An 11131-nucleotide genomic window follows, 5' to 3' on the forward strand; every position below is an offset into this window, starting at 1 on the left:
CTTCATCCGAAGATTCCCAAAAAAAAGTTTTTTCTGAGTTCTCAAAAAAAAAAAAAAAAAAAAAAAAAAACTGAAATATTGTAAAGTGAGGGCATGTTTGTTTGTTAGGAAATGAAGACCAAGTATTATTTAAAAAAAGGCAAGGTTGTTATGGCTTGGAGATTAGTTTTAGCTGGAAGCTTTCGATTGCTTGATCAATGGTGTAACTATTGACAATGATGCTACCAAAAAAGTACCTGGTAGACCTCCCGAACTTGAGGATTGAAAAAGAGCACGAACAGAGCCTTCTGGTACCTGAAACAAAGACAACGAGGTGTGTTCTCGTCGTCCCTCCGATGCTTAAGTCAGACAGAGAATTAATATGAGAACGTATACTGAAATTGTATGTAAAAGCGTACTTGAATAATGGATTTGGGTCATGTATTTATAGAGGTAGGTAGTGTACTTCTAGTAGGATTGAATTAGTTGGATGTTCCTATCCAATAGAGTCCTACTTGATAAGAGTATTTTTTTTGTAATATAGTTGCATGACCAATGACGTTGTTGTTGACATAGAATTCTTGTGGATGTCGGAGTCCTGGGTTGAGGTGTTTGAATTATATTAGAGTCCGTAGAAAGTAAGATTTCTTATGGGCTTGACAAAAGGGGGGTTCGGTATGAAGGGAATAGCTTGAGGACTCATGAACCCCGTATATCAAAAGGATGCTCGAGGACTTATTCTCGAGGACACCACCGACCAGATCATGATGATGCAAGTCGCCACTCCTTGGGTGTATTACACCGAGGACTATGTCACCCCGAAGACTATGTGCCCCAATATGTGATGAGCAAGACCTTGTGAGTCATTGGGAAAATCACCTCGGGAGGTTGGCAACAGTGACAATCAGCGACACAACATTTTCGAGAATACATGGTGACAAGTTTTAGCCTTCAATCGCTGTGTATTTCAAGAGACCCCAAACCTGCAAACCCATCTTGCCGTTTGTCAATGAGTTCAACCAAGAATCAGAAGAGCATTTATAAATTATTTTTTGGGGATTTTTTGAACTAGAATTTGTAGAGAATGGATTATTTTTTTTTTTATCCAAACTGCTCAATATCATACCTAACAGCTCAACTATACAAGCATTGACTCGAGAACTTAATCGAATGTTATGAAATGGACTTCGACGTTGTGCCGCAGAGCATCAAGAGGTATAGGAAATTGAAGGGTGTGGTTATGCGTAGCTGCATTAATATCTAATTTCAAGTTTTTGAATGGTTATCCGAAGCAATAGTTTATCCCTTTGCATCATTTTAAACAATAATACTAAAGGCAATGGGAATGTTATTTTTGTATATTCTGGATGACACATTGTTCCCTTTTGTAGCAATGTTCAGGGGCGAATCCAGGATATAAGGTCAGCTAGGGCGAATCGTTGACCGTCGACAATCAACGATCGTAATAGCGAGGTTGTATATTAATATTTAATTAAATAATATTAAAAACATTTAATATATATGTAAATGTACTGAAACGTAAAAATTATATACGTATGAGAATATAATTTAATACAACCTAAAATACTAAAAAAATACACAATATAATATAATTAAATAGGCATTAACTTTTGTTTCGGTTGAAAAAATTAATCTATAATCAGCAAAATACCCAATTTATTTTTCAATTAAAATTGATTAAAAAACAGAGCTCACACATGGTTGAATTGAGTCCAACATCTCCTCAATTAATTTTTTTTTTCACTTATCCTAATTTCTTAAACATAAATTCCCAAATCACAAATCAAAACTCAAATGATAAAATATAACTCATAAGTCAATGACTCGTACAACATAAATTATTTATCCCAAATCACATATTCACAATTCTCATTTGAATGCCAAATTAACTCATAATATAAACCATGATTCCTAAGTCATAAATTAAAAATTACACCAAAATCTAAAAAGATTAAAAAAAGAAAAAAAAGAAAAGAGAACAACAGAACAATGAAGGAGAAAGACGCTCACTACTCACGAGTCACGGGAGGTCTGACCGTCCAGTCTGGAGTCTGTCGACGGCCCGGTAGGCTGTAGTAGGAGGTGGAGGCGCAAGCGTGGAAGTTGGAACGGGATGAGATTTGAAACCAACAGCGTATTTTTTTTCAATTGATTTGATGCCTTCAAATTGGTTTTGTTATATATGGATCATTGGATAATTTGAATTGGACCTGGTTATTTAATAAAAAAGGCCCACAGCACAAACTATTAAAAAAAAAAAAAAAAAAAACAAAAAAAAAAACCTCGCCAGTCACCTTCTTCCTTCCACTGTTCCGGCGGAGTCCAGCATGCGCGGCTGCGTCCCCTTGCCGGGTGTTGGATCCACCGCTAGCAATGTTACTGTCTAAGTGACTTGGGCATCATATGCTTAAACATTTTTTCATTCATGTTTCACATAATTTAGTAATCAATACAGATGTGTGCGTCATACGCAAACATGCAAGGCATTCATCACTTCTCAATGATTTTTGTCATGTGCACATTTTATCTCATATACAATACAGACGTAGTTATTGTACGAATCAAAATCACAATACACATATACAAATTTTCATAAATTCTAAAAGGATTACATAACAAGAACATGGAATATGTACTCCATTTCAGATATCAGAAATGTGCAACATTCTTTAGCTGTGTGTATCTAAGTTAGAAAAGTATGTAGTGACAAATGAATAGTATAGTATTTCGGGCATTAGAGCCTCGATGTGAAGTTGTAAAAAATAAAATTCTAATTTCACATCTTATATATGTAATTTGCTGAGTGACATAGATATCATAACAATGCTTTTCCAACACACCAAAAAAAGATAAATGTACCAGGAACATCAACATTAATGAAAGTAAGATAAAATGATAAAAAACATTCAGCAGTGAAATACTGCATTCGCAAAACGGTAATTCGATGTTGGATGGAAAATGACGGTAAAATGTTGGTAAAATTATGCTAAAATGAAATTTCACGGACCGATTGATTGCACGACAAAAAAAGAAATTACCGGAACCAAATATACATTTCACCGATCTTGTCAACGGAGAACTCCACAAAATTTCCTCAAAGAATTGTACCAATTACCTTCTTAATCATAAAAATTAGGCAAGATCTTGTCCATTACATTACAGTTTAATGTATTTTTTTTTTTTTTTAAGCAACAAAAATAATCCATTTCAATCATAAATTGAACAATCGCGAGGGAAAAAATGATCAGGCGGGCAGTAACTTGTAAACAGCAGATCCTTCAGTATACATTTTCCTTCGTCTTTCAACATGTGAAAGGACTTTGCAACTTCCAAAAAAAAAAAAAAAGTCTCTTACAGATTCGGCATTCCCATTCCAGTTTTAGCATCATATGTTTTCTCGGAGACCAAATCCGACGGAGTATCCTTGGGACCAACAACTGTTGGCCTTGTTGTGGTCCTAATCTTCAAGATCTCCAATGAAGGGATTTAAGCATGCCTTTGCCGTGAAGAATCTGAACAGAAGTTTGTATCATTTTGAAATGTCATGAGATTTCTCTCAGATTGCCTCTCCCGTGAAGCGCCGTTACCTAGCACGAGATAGATATTAACGAATAAGGCTTACGGGGGTTTCCCCATTTTAGAGTTTAATAGATTTCTTAATATTTATAAATTCTCATGAATTGTGTGAAATTTGATAGAATTTAATAGATTTCCTAAGATTTGAATGGATTTCTATTTTGTAGATTTTAAAAGATTTTCATGGATTTTATAGATTTCAATGGATTTTATAAATTCTGAGTAAAATTTATAAATATACTTAACATAAGCCACAAATTTTTACTTCTTCTCTAACGACTCATTCTTACACATATTCACGTTAATAAATCACAGAAAATGATTGAATCCTTGTTCAATTGTTTGTTAAACATTGAATATTATAACAGAGTTTCAATAAAAAATACACCCAATATTCAACAAAATGCGAGAGTGGGAGAGGACAAAAATATGTTGTGTTAAATAATCAAAGTCGCAATCAATATGAATTAGTTCAAAATGCCATAACCTTGTGAGATACAAACACACAGATGTACACATACATGACCACAAGGCAATTAATTCCATACCCCCAGAATTCTAATTGACCATGCAGACACAAAAGAAAAAATTGTGGGATACCATCTTCACATGTCTTGGCTAGAATTTGCAGGTATATATAGAAAACACACAGCTCTTTCCAAGAAAAAGGAATAGGGAACAGAACTTGAAAGCGAAATTGTTCCAGTATGCATACTAGAAATCGTAAATTACCATGATAACTTCCAGCACATCTATAAAATAGTAAACAATACATAGCTTCGATAAGAAAAAATAAGTTCAATAAAAAATCACTCCCAATATTCAACAAAAAATAGTAATCTTTCATAAATTATCATCAATTGAAAAGTTCTCATACACGATCTTTTCACAGTAGAGAAATGTGAGATAGAAAGAAGAAGAAAATCTTGTTGAAGATTGGGGGGGGGGAAGAGAGAGAGAGAGAGAGAGAGAGGGGTAGCAAATATGGAGAGAGGTGAGAAATGTTGTGAAATTTTTAGGTTTGGGTTAAAATTGTTACTGATTCTTTGTACTTATATTTTTACTTTGAAATCCTTCAAAATCTATCTACTTAATGAAATCTTTTAAAATCAACTAGTTATTGAGGACATCTAAATTTCAAAACTACTTATTAAAATCTATGTTGAGGACACCTAAATTTATAAGTATTTTTAAAAATTTAGATTGGGGACACCTATATTTTAATGAATTATATTTAAATCCCAATTGAGGATACTTCAATTTTTATGGAGTTTTAAAATCCATCAAACTCTAGATTGAGGACACCCCTCTTATGCTATCAAACAAAATTTGATTACACAATTAACATGGAATTATTGTTTTTGCACAGGGGTATTGCTATTTCCATTCACGCTTTTTATAAGTACATCCACTTTTAAAAATTAAATTTTACTATTTTAAATCATATATAAATTTACTTAAATAGACATAAGTAATAATCAGCAGTCTGGGTAATATATATATAATATATATGTAGGCATAAGTATAATTTACTATGGATCCGTTGGGTTGAACGGTGGCTTCAACAAAAGAATCTAATCAACCCCTTCTCTAAATTTTAACAGTTACAGTAAGAGTAAGAATCTTAACAACGTTCTGGAATACAGGAAGATAAGTAAAGGTGGTAAAAATGAAGATGAACACTTTATATGTTTACTAGCAAGTTGGAGAATATTTTGGAAATTATTGCTGTTGGAATAAAATGCACAACCAATGTGTGTGTACACACACACACACACACACACACACACACACACACATACGGATTTGATCTACTAAGCACCGTGCTTAGGTGGCACAATAACTATCCACCCATGTATTGTGCCACCTAAGCACGGTGCTTAGCATAAACTAAGCACGATGCTTAGGAGATCGTTACTGTGTGTGTGTGTGTGTGTGTGTGTGTGTGTGTCTATTTAAGTAAACTTATATATGATTTAAAATATAGTAAAATTTTATTTTTAAAAGTGGATGTACTTATAAAAAGCATGGATGAAAATAACACTACCCTTTGCACAGACAATTAATGGAATGCATCGTAATGATGGGATATTAGATTTCAGTTACAAATGTAAATATGGAATTATATGGGTCAGTACTTTTGGTATAAATTTTATACCATTGTAGTATTTTATTTTTTTAACAATTGTAGTATTTTATGAAATATTTTTTCTAAGATGGGTATATATGATTTTTTCCCTTAGAAATAAGTGTTAGAGCCCAAATCTTATCACCCCAAGCCCAAAACAGAAAAATTAAAGGGAAAAATACACAATTACTAGACTATAAGAATCATATTTCATAACTAATAATTTTATAAAAAATGGTTTCAAAAATCAGGTGCGAAATGCAATATATAGTTCGTTTGAGCCGCATTAATATAAGAATGAGAATGAAAAATATAGTCATTACTGGCCCCATACAAGAGATAGATTTTCAAATAGAGGAAATTTCAAGAGGCCAGAATTTTAAAGATTCAATTTCAAAAATCAGAGATAAAATTGACACAGACCCTAATTTTTCTCCCCTCTCATTTTTCTCTCGACATCTCTCACGCACGGTAATCTCCTCTCTATCCTCTCTCCATATCCATCTCTCAATCTAACAGAACAGCAATCGACGCCCCGTTTTCGATCATCGTCTTCATAGCCAGTGACTGATTTTAGGGTGTGTTTCTATCATGGGAAGGTAGTGTTGCTGGTGATGATGCGATGTTGGTGCCGAATGAACTCCTTTCTTCGTAATCGAGGCCTGAGCTAGTGGATGGGGGTGGTGCTAAGGTGATGGTCTCCTATTTTAGATCTGGTTTTCGATGCTTCAGTGATTTTGGGGTAGGTTTATGTCATGGTAAGGCAGTGTTGTTGGTGGTGATGCGATGGTGGTTGTCGCTGTGGTAGTGCTTTTGGATCTATTTTTTTGTTGGTGTTTGGGTTGTGCTGTTGTGGGGGTGATGTTTGATGTGATGGTCGTTGCGGAGGTGGCGTGACGGTGCAACAGAGATTTGGGTGGTGTGTGTGGCGGTGGCGGTGATGTTTGTGTGGCGACAATTTTGTAGGATTTGGTGGTTGTAGTGTGGTTTGTTGAAAATGGTGGTTGTGGTGATGAGAGGTGGTGGGTTTTGGCAATGGTAAAGTAGTGGTGGTTTGTTTGAAATGGAGATGACAATGCTGTTGTCGTGAGGTGGTAGTGGTTTTGGCAGCGATGGTGTTGGTGTGGTGATACTGGAGACTAGTGAGGTGGTGGTCACAGAAGTGGTTGTGGTCACAAATTATTTGCTTCACTTTGATCAATAAATTGGCTAATTTGTGTCCAATAGACAGTATGTGACAAAAAAAAGTCATTGTGACAGTAAAATTAATTGTGACCAGTAAAAATTTTGATTCTGTGACCAATCAATGAATTGTGACTTATGAAATTTTTTATTTATGATCGACAAATAAGTTGTGACCAATAAAAATTCTGATTTTGTGATCGATCAATGAATTGTGACCTATGAAATTTTTTATATGTGACCAACAAATGAATTGTGACCAATAAAATTATTGACTTGTGACCGATCAACGAATTGTAACCTATGAAATTTTTTATATGTGACCGACAAACGAGTCGTGACCTATAGAATTTTCAATTTGTGACTAATAAATAATTTGTAATCAATTAATTCAATGAGTTACCAAATTATATAGATTGTGACCTTAATATGTTTAATTAATAAAATATTTTTTAATCAGTTATTTCATTAATAAATTTTAATAATATCTGATTTTTGAAATTATAAACTTCTTTTCTTAGTTTTGAAATAGGTTATACTTAAACTCTTAGAAATGAATTATTCCCTTTCAAATATGATGGCTTGATGTGATAGGTAATGGTCATATTTTTTTATTTTAATGAGTAAATAATGCGACGCAAACAGGGGCAAAATAATATATAATATAATCTAAATTAGGATAAAATGTAGTTTAAAATAGACACTACAAAATAGGAATTATCCCATATTTAAAAGATATTTATCACTTTCTTTCTCGCAATAATTATTTAATGACCACATAAAATATAGAGTTTTACAAATCGGTGAAAAAAGAAATAAACTAATTAAGTAGGGACCAACTAATTTGGCCAATTCTAAGTAATTTTCATTGTATTAAAAGCTGTTTTTATAAAAATTTAAATTTAGCCGAAATAAGTAATTTAGAAGATATGTATCACCCAACTCAACCACTAAAATAAAGAAAGGTGGGTTCACACTATATTCAAACTGTTATTCTTTCGTTTGACGGGCAGATGTTTGATAAATTGAAGAGAACTCTCGGCCTAACCTTGTAAGAAAAGAATGCAAGATTACGTTGAAATTTGTAAACCAGATTAAAGACACATGCAAGTGCAGTGCAGCTGCAACTTTTTATTAAAAGTTTGATACAATAATAATTTCAGTTTATGTGCGAAACAGCACAAGCACAAATCCCATTTATTTTTCTCGTTAGTCAATCTTCACAGAGAATGAACGCGCTTTTGCACCCCCTATAAATGCCACATTGATTCATGCAATTTAGCTCATAAGTTCAAATCAAATCAACTTCTATGGTGTAGAATAGAGTTTTTAAGGTGATTCTCTTTGTGTTTTTCCAATTATTCTTATGTAATTTAATTATAAGAATGTTAGGCTAAGTTGTATTTACTGAATGATGAATATCCTATTGTTTGTTTATGTTGACACATAAAAATTCAGCCCAAATCGAACAGCCCAGAGAGTAAAGCCCAATTGGAAGATCCCCGAATCAGATGACCCAAAGAACGAAATCCAATTAAACGAATCAAGGTGGATGCCCAAATAAGGGGCCCAATAGTGCGGTAACGCCATCGCCCAAGTTTGCAAGTCGCTCAGAATCTGAACGAATAGAGTGGCATACGGTCGCCCAGAGTCTTGCCCAAATCTTCAAGTCGCCCAAGGTATCAACAAACATAATGCATTATGATTATCAAGAAATGCAGTTATTGAGGCAGTTGCTAAAGTAACCTTATCACGTTCCACGACTCAAGGGATTCAATCGAAAGCGGTTGAAAGATGCAAGATAATGGCAGCAGTTAAAAGGACAGTTTCATGACAAAATGGCCACTACGAAGAAAGTGGGTAGTTATAGGGCGATCAAGCAGTTTTCTTAGAGCAGTTAATCACAAAGGGATCGCCTATGAAGTAGAAAAGGGAGAAAGAACTTAGAAGCAAGGACGGAATCCAAAACTCTCGAACAGAGAATATGTAATTTTCATTCCTTTAGTTTTTAGACTTAAACACTTCCTTTTCTGTAACTCGTGTGCTTGCGCCCCTTGGAGGCACGTTGTTTTTCGTTTCCAATTGTAAAGTTCATCGCCAATAAAAAGAACACCCCTTTTTGGGACTTTGTCTCAAGAGGTTTCGTCCCTTACACAATCGTCTGATCCTTTTTAATTGTTAGCGAATTAACACGCGCGAAACAGTTTGGCACACCCAGTGGGACAGTGGTGTTGGGTGTTGAAAGTGCAAAAGGTGAAACAATATGCCTCAGAGATCCGACAAGGAAGGAGCAAGTCAGGGAGGAATCCAGTCTGTAATCGAGCGATATGAGGAGCAACATGCTTCTCTACGAACAGATGGACAAAATCAGAGCAGTAACAGTCGTTGCGTGCGTTGCTTGGAGAACTCACGCAAGACGTCGTAGAACAGGTAAATCTTCGAAGTATTCATAATATGGAAAGATTTACACAAAGTGGTAATGCACACTATGACAATATGGCCAAACAATTAAAGACGTTGAATGAAACAATGAACAAGTTAGTGGGCCAAATATGTCAACCGGCTATACCTCTTACAAGTCACTTTCAAACTAGGACGATCGTAGGACATAATCCTTCGGTCCCAAATCCGAGTCAAGGGGTAGAACCACTTTCTGGCCCCTCTACTTCAAACCAAGGAGGTGCTACAATACCAAATCAAAGTAGTAGTAGTGGTATGCCTAACTTTGGGGGTAATCCAAATGTGAGAGATAATGTCCTAAACAATGGACAGAATATTCCACGTGGTAACGAGGGGGTAGATGTCCAGGCTAATGGTAATGGCCCTAATTATGGTAATTTTGTTGCCAATCAAGGACCAAACATCAGACCTCATGCAAATCAACCGGTTAATCAGCCTGTAGGAATTCCATTTGATCCCAATGTCATGTTGAGAAATTAGATTATGGAAATCGTGCAGGATCAGATGGCCTTTGGGGTGCGCCCTGTCATTAGACCGACTTACACAAAGCCATATCCTGATTGGGTAGACCAAGCATATCCATGTCCTAGAGGGTACAAAGTGCCAGAATTCTCACTGTTTACTGGTTTAGGAGAGGTGTCTACTCTGGAACACATAGGGCTATTCACGTTACAAAGTGGTGATGTAACCGATTACCATAAAATGAGACTTTTTCTCAGTTCGTTAACAGGAGTAGCTTTCTCCTGGTTCATTAACTTGCCAGCGAACTCTGTTCAAACATGGCAACAACTGGAACAGTTGTTTCATGCTCAGCTTTACAAAACTGAATCTGAAGTCACTTTGGCTGATTTGGCGAATCTACGTCAAATGCCAAATGAATGGGCAGAAAGTTTTCTCCAAAGGTTCAAAACAGTAAGAAGCAAGTGTTTTGTACCTTTGCCCGAAAAAGAATTTGTCAAGATCGCACAAGGTTGCTTGAGCTTTGATTTAAAAAAGAAGTTCCAAGACAAGGAATTTCCCGACCTTTTCCAGTTGAGTGCGAATGTCATTAGGTATGAGCGATTGATAAGAGAAGAAGGACAAATGAAAAATTCTAGCAAAGGGACTTATTACAGAGACCCAAATTTTGACGTTCATACCATCGATGACGAATCGTACGATCAGGCCGAAATGTGTTTGGCCGAATTAGTAAAAGGGGATACATATACTTGTCCCATAATGGCCAAGCCTAGACCATCGGGCAAAGATGAGCCCATAAAGGATGGAAACATAAAGGCTAGAGCGTTCTCGTTCGATGTGACCAAAGCTGACCTTATATTCGATAAGTTATATAGGGATAAGCAAATAAAGCTGAGCGATAAGCACAAATTGCCAAACCCTGAACAAATAAAGGGTAAAAATTATTGTAAGTGGCATAATGCATGGTCACATTTGACTAACAATTGCTTGGTTTTTCGTCACGTATTGCAGGATGCTATTGAGTCAGGACGAATTACGTTCGACGATAAGAAAAAGATGGCAGTGGACGAGAATCCTTTCCCACAGCCACTTGGAGTAAACATGGTAACATCTGGATTCAAGAACAAGTTACCAAAATTCAAGTTAGTCATAGATGACGGAGAAGAAGATCCAAGACCACATCCCAGCGTCTTCGAACGAATCAAAGGAAAAGAACCAAAAAAGGACGAAGACGTCCTGTGTGCAAGATGTAAAAGGGAAGTAAATGGAAACACGAAGAAACCAGAGACATGGCAGCATCCTCGTCGCCCTGTTTTCTTCCCAAAC

General features: G+C 35.6%; 1 long non-coding RNA gene across 1 annotated transcript in view; it reads right to left on the minus strand.

The window, feature by feature from the left end:
• The window catches only part of LOC111369902, a 3253-nt gene extending 2051 nt beyond the window's left edge, over nucleotides 1-1202 (minus strand). Inside the window, exon 1 of the long non-coding RNA XR_002698330.1 lies at nucleotides 237-1202. This is a non-coding gene — a long non-coding RNA (uncharacterized LOC111369902). The remainder of the gene's footprint in view (nucleotides 1-236) is intronic.
• Nucleotides 1203-11131: the final 9929 nt, after the last annotated feature.

Source organism: Olea europaea, chromosome 20 (assembly GCF_002742605.1).
Source record: "Olea europaea var. sylvestris chromosome 20, O_europaea_v1, whole genome shotgun sequence".
In the NCBI taxonomy this organism is placed as follows: Eukaryota; Viridiplantae; Streptophyta; class Magnoliopsida; order Lamiales; family Oleaceae; genus Olea; species Olea europaea.